Source organism: Myxine glutinosa, chromosome 8, assembly GCF_964187855.1.
Source record: "Myxine glutinosa chromosome 8, kmMyxGlut1.1, whole genome shotgun sequence".
In the NCBI taxonomy this organism is placed as follows: Eukaryota; Metazoa; Chordata; class Myxini; order Myxiniformes; family Myxinidae; genus Myxine; species Myxine glutinosa.
The window spans coordinates 130,566,706-130,573,725 of NC_136268.1; positions in this window are offsets into that span (position 1 = coordinate 130,566,706).

A 7,020-nucleotide genomic window follows, 5' to 3' on the forward strand; every position below is an offset into this window, starting at 1 on the left:
CGTTTCGCTCGCGCCGGATGTTCCATATTAGCGTTGTTACTTCACCTGCAAAACACATCAAAATATTGGTAAGTACCAAGCTGAATAATTATTATAAATTGCATCTTAATTATAAAAAATATCTTATATTGCATACTTAACTATGTAAAAAAAGGTGTTTAACTTAACTAATTGACTCGTTCTGTCGCTGTAAGAGACACTTAAATAACATAATTGTACAATCTGATGATCTCAATTTACGCAGGATACAAACATGGAAGGATCTGCATGCCATTTTCGTCAAAATTCCTGCAATAAACTACAGTGATACATCAATACAACAATATATTAAGTAACACATATTAACAATACATAGATTTTGTCATGTGTCCAACATATATGTACATGATATACGTGGCAGCATTTGTAAATTGACAAATGCAGCATCGCCTACAATATCACCCCATACCGGTAGTATCTTTGACACGCTGTATAAAAAAGAGAATTGAAGCTATGGGGATGTATCTGGTATCAAATTAAAGCTGATATACAGGAGAAAGCCAATAAAATATATATGTAAGCATATCAGGTGTAATGTGTTCATATTATGTGTGTAAGATGAAATAGTACGGTCGATACCGAATTATGTTACGTTAAAGTGGGGTACTGCTATTCAGCACTAGTTATGACCATTAAGGTACCATTATAAGTAATGTGTCAATATTCTATGATGATCAGTAGATGAACAGCTTTCTTTTGGTATATAACTTTTTATTCTGAGTTAATATTAGCAGGCACAAATACCAAAAGAACACGTGTGTCGAATATGGCGCAACGCGGATTTAAAAATATGCTGTTTTGAGGGTACCATCCAATATAGGTACCAAATGGGTAGTGAGTCCAAGTTTATTTACTGTTACCAGTTGATTTCCACCCCAGGACACCCCAATGGTTCAGAAAAACCCAGGGTCAGAGAGTTGTGGGGGGGGTGCAGATGGACCATACCTGGCCCGGAGCCTAAATGTGTTCATGTGGCAATTGACACTTGTTGCTAACAGGTCGTGCAGCAAGTGCGGTGACTCGATCTGTGCCTTGCTGCCTCACCAAGTTAGGGGGTTTGATGTGAAAATAACATATATTCGCCGTCACATTGTGCTGTACAGCACTACAACCCCCGAGGGGGCACAAGTCAGTGTGAGTCAAGCCATGTAGGCAATTGTTAAAATTGTTACAAGCAGCAATAATAGCATCAGTGCAGCCATGTTTCATCATTATTAGAGCACAATTCACTCAAGCATAAGACTTAAAATTTTCTACAAAGGCGAAATTTATATTCAGGAATTGATGAATGGTAAGACCCCCTAACTGTACATAGTAAGTGCACGACAAATTGCGTCCCGAACAGCCATTTTTGCATGACTTGTGATGAACAAGTCTCATCTGAAAAACAAACAGGGGGTACCCGTGCCCATTGAAACACCACTGGCCCGCTGAACTGACCTACGGCCTTACCTGGTCGATGAGCTCCCAGCACCCCAGGGGGTCTTCTACCTCAAAACACTACACTCACAAGCCCACTCTTAGCCGGTCCATTATCTTCTGCACCCTGCAAAATAATGCTTTCCACAATCAGCACCAACTGCAGAACGACATCCATGTGTAAATTTGACTAAACCCTCTAACTTTAAAGTAACCCCAGGTTTTCTTGGGAGGGATCCACTCCCTCCATTCAATTCTGTGCACAATGCGCTCTGTTATCACTCATATCGGGCCGTTGTCCACTCAAAATTCACTCAACATTATAAATAAATACAAAAACATTCCCATTCATACACACTCACTGCATCATCAAACTAACTCTATCGTCCGTCCCCACTGCATGTCCATCATCACTACTTACCATTATGTTCCTATCGTCTCTTTAGGTCCCTACATCCTCATGGCCACTGCTTCGGTGCCCCCATGGAGGTAACAATTTGTGGCACCCCCGTGCGGACCTAACAGTTCCATACCCCTAAGGCAAGTGCGCATGGGCCCCATGTGGGGAGCGGATACACAACTGCACCTCCACACACTGGCGTTGTGGGAATTCCCCACGGGAAATCCCTCCGTGTCGCCACGACCATTTCTCGTGCTGCGGAAGCTCCGCAGACGTCACTCGCCCACGGCCCGCCCCACGACCTCGGATCACGCCCACTTTGGTTCCGGGGTACCTCCAACCATGTGCAGTCGCGGTACGCGCCACGGCTCTCACACCACTTCTGCACACGGGACATCTCACGGTCTTTCTCGCTCACTCTCTCGTTCCTTCCACTCACACGATCAGCTCGGCGGAGATCACGTGACCGCTTACGGTCGTCCCGATGGTTCCGGATGGGCCGCGCAGCACGTGTTGTGCGTGCTCTGGAAACTTGATCCCGTGGGAAAAATCTTTAAACCCAATTTCCCAAATTCCTTCAGTCTCTCCTTGGTTGGCTGTCTGTGCTCCGATACACTGGCTGGTACGGAGCGTTTTCGCGCCGGCTCTTCCGAAGTTACCATTAGTTCAGACAACCACCCGTGATTGGCCCTCACACACGGCTCCAGGATGCTTCTTGTCGGCATGCCGCACACACCTGACATAATCCTTTGTACGAAATAATTTGTAATATTGGTGATATTATTTATTTGTAATGTATTTTATCAAAAAAGGTCCAAGTGGTGTAAAGCTCTAAATCGTCAAGGGTCCAAGCTGCAAATCAGTCTGAAGGGTGTAAGGGGTCTAAACGGTGTTAAGGTCTAAACGGTGTTAAGGTCTAAACTGTCAGGAGTCAAAAGGGACTTAAGGGGTGTAAAGGTCTAAAGGGTATAATAGGTTGGAAGAGAGAAGGGATCTAAAGGTGTCCAAAGTATTAAAAGGGTCTTAAAGTTAAAATAATCTCCCGCGATGAAGCTAACTCCGAGGGCCTTTCACTTACTCACCGCAGGCAGGTTTGGTGAGCTTTCTGTCTTCTACCGACTCCTCTCCGGCCTTGCTCCCCCAGCTCTCTCTGTGCTCTGTCCCCCCAATATTCCTACAGGTCACACAAGATCTGCCAGCAACCCTCTTATGGTTAAACTGCCAAAATCAAGACTCTCTGCTCACCTTCACTCTTTCATTCCTCTTTACTCCTGCCTCTGGAACAAACTCCCTCACACTCTTCAATCCCACTCATCCCACTCCTCCCTCCAGGTCTTCAAAACAGTTGTTCACTACCATCTCTTTTCTTCCCCCATCCAAAACCTTGATCTTTTCTACCCCCGTTAATTCACCCCAGATCCACTTTTTTGAAATAGCGACTTTTTTCCTCGATGTCCTAGCAGTGTCCATGTGTTTTCAACCTCTCCCACCCCCCACGCCTCCTCCACCCAAGCCCACTCCCTCCCACAGATCTCCCTGCTCTCTGCTGTTGTACTTTCTGCTTCCCTCTCTCTCCCCATCTTGTCTCCCGCTCCCTTTATTGTATGTTTTGTGTGTCCGTTTTTTTATGGTGATTAATGTTAGGTCTTACACGAGCGTCGATCTTGTGTACAAAAAAAATAAAATAAAAGTGGTCTGAATGGTCTAATGGGTCCAAATGGTCTTACAGATCAAACGAGTCTTTTTGATATTTTGGGTATTCAGGGTGTTTTCAGTCTTTCAGGGTATTTGGGGTATTTTTGGATATTTTGGAGGCTATTGGGTTTTTTGGGTCCTCTGGGTCTTTTGAGAATTTGAGGTTTTTTGGGTCTTTGGAGTCTTTGGGATCTTTGGGTTATTTTGGGTCCCCTGGGTCTTTTCCGTTTTTAATGCTCTTTTGGATCTTTGTGGTCTTTCGTGGTCTTGGGGGACTTAAAGGGTCTTCAAAGGCCGAAGGGACCTCAGTAGTCTAAAGGTTCGAAAGCAAGTGGCGTCAAGTCCCCGAGAGATACTCGGGGTACCGGCGACGTCACAACAATGAGCTCTTCTCACAGATTATACTGGGTGGTTTGCCATTGCCCTCACAGCGTTGTTTGGCTGTGCTCTAACTTTTGAAATGCTGAGCATCAAGCAAGGGAGCAGCACATACCTTTTAAAAAGTAATTGGCATTACTGCCTGGGTTTTTAACCGCCGACCTGCCAGATGCGGAGTGGACACTCTAACCATTACGTCACCGAGTCGGGTATTGACTGCAGAGACCTGTAAGAGATCTGTTGATGTGTTTGTGCGAAAACTGTTTTATGCATGGTAAGGTGACTGAGTTTACCAATTTACAATCGAATCAATGACTATTGTGTACAGGTTTGAGCTTACCAAGAGGAGCAATTGGGTGACCATTGGTTGCGTTATAGACAGGTGATTGTTCTGCACACAACACAACAACAACATGCATTTTAAGGCCATTTTCCCTGCTAGAGCGGGGGTGAGTACAGGTTCTGCACAGGAAATTAAGTGGCCACAATAAACAGGTGGTCGCTAAGGCAGGTTTGACTGCATATACACATACATATATATATATGTATATATATATATATATATATATATATATATATATATATATATATATATATATACACACACACACACATCAGGAAGAGCATCCGGCCATAAAAACATTGCCTCAAACAGGGAGCCATGATTGTCATGGGGCCCACAAGGCTAAACCCCACTCTGGCGGGGAAAAATGGCCTTAAAACGATCATTCATTCATTCATATGCATATATATCTATATATATTGTTGTGGATATGAGAATATTTTTTTTGTTGTTGTTGTTGTGTAAATTGTTGTAAAATATCGCCCTCCTTACTCCAGTGTTGTATAAAGGTCAAAGGGCGTTCCCGTAGTTAATTCCATAAAGCATACACGAAGGACACCATATATCCCTGTTCAGTAGTTTATTTCCTTATTCTGTGTATTAGGTTAAGGCTTTGTCTTCCATTAATTAATACTCCATTGCACCGAATTCAAATAGATAGATCCCCTTTCATTCCCATTCCCAAAACCTCTACTGCCAACTGCATTTGCCGCCATTACGGCGTGGTCAGCTCGGGGTAGAAGGGCGTGCCCGCCCATCGTCATCAAGGGCGGAGCCAGAGGGCCGTGCCGACCAATCAGGGCCGAGGCGAGCTGACCGATGGGCGTGTCCTGGACACCAGCGGCTTGATCGCCTGAGGCGCTATAAAGCGCGCGCGCGAAAGCCGAGAAGTTGTTGTTGGACTAAACAAGAGAGGGAGAGGTGAATTACAAGAGTTGCGCCAAAGGTTCCAAGAAAGAGTTGCGCCAAAGGTTCCAAGAAGGAGTTGCGCCAGAGAGGTTCCAAGAAAGAGTTGAGCCAGAGAGGTTCCAAGAAAGAGTTGAGCCAGAGAACCAGCAGCTTTGGGCTCCACAAGCAGCGTTGACTCCACCAGGCAGCGTCGACCCGTTACCCCACGGGAACCAGATTGCGGTGGCATCGGTGGCCGTCGAGGTCCAGCCCGACGTCCCGTGCGATATCAAGCCCGAACCATCTGCCCCAGCTGAACCTTCCCATTCCTCCTTCCAGCATTCATTCCTGCCATTCCATCCTTCTTGTGTACGTGAGTTTGTTTTGTTTGTTCTGTCCCTGGGTTAAGTTAAGCTTGTATAGTTAAGCTAGTATTTTCACTGTGTCACCTGCTTTTTCCATTTTCCCTGTATATAACCATGACTGCTCCTTTTGCTATAGTGTGTGTAAATAATAAATCCTGTTATTATTCTGTACGTCTTCTTCTTCCTCTTTACATTCGGTCACTTTAGAGGTTTCCATATTGAATATCTGTGGCGCGATTTTGGCCAACGTCCAGGAATCGGGTTAGTCGGGGTAACTGTTAGGGCCGCGGCGCCGCTCGGCAAAACAACATCCTATCCGCGGTCCGTAACAATATATATATATATATATATATATATATATATATATATATATATATATATATTGTTACAGACGCGGTTTTAGATGTTAGTTTACCGAGCGGTTTGGTATTACCGCGTCCGCACAGGTACTCCCCGATTAGAACCCTATCCCGCCCGATTCCACTCGAACGTTGGCCAAATCGCGCTATGCTAAATTAATGAAGGAAAGGACACAACGGCTGGGATTAATGTAACGACACAAGGGGTACAGTTCTCAAGACCTCCGGAGGAGGATATAATTGGTGATGCAGAAACGGGTAGATTACACGGTAAGAGGTAAAGCACAGCAAGATGGGCACTTAGACACAGTCTTATCTTATTCCCGACAGACCACAGACAAACGGGACAAGACTGACTTACACGGGGATTGATGGCAGGGAAGGGCAGGCAGTCGATAGCTCAAGGTGCACCTTGGCTCAGGGGCAGAATCGACCCGGTCCGGTCCAGAGATGCGGGGAGGTATTTCAGCGCTCGGTTGGTGGCGTCTCTCTTCCTTCAAGTCCAGCGCGCATCTGACGTCACCTCCGTCTTCCTGCGCATGCCCAGCGGGGAGTGACACGCCCTCGGCTCGTTAGCTCCGCCCCAGATGGAATCGGTCCGCCGCTTCTATTGGGTGCGGGGGTTACCGGGCTCCGCCCTTGACGAGGAGCTGACTGCGAGCCCCTGCGTGGTAACCCCGTCGGAGCACATGTTCAATGGCGGCTAACCAAGCCGGAGTGAGGACGCACACTCCCCGCGCCGCCGCCGCTGTTGTTGTACCATGAGGAAGAGCTGCGGGGAGGTATTGGGAGGTCCTAAACTTTCTAACGGTGCCATACAATCACATTCTGGTGCAACGAAGAGTCAGAATTAATGGAAACGAGTCCTTAACTGACATAGACTAAGAATAACTAGCAAGATGTCCTATAGTTGTCTTACATGAGATGCGGTGAACCTGGGCACGACATTTAAGGGGGGAAATAGGGGAAGGTCGGTTCTACAGAGTGTTGTTTACAGAAAATGGGACTAGGGAATGGGGGATTGGGGATAGTTGGGAAGTATTGGGGAAATAGGGGAATATTTACAAGCGGATATGGATGGAGGCCAAATCCCATATATATATATATATATATATATATATATATATATATATA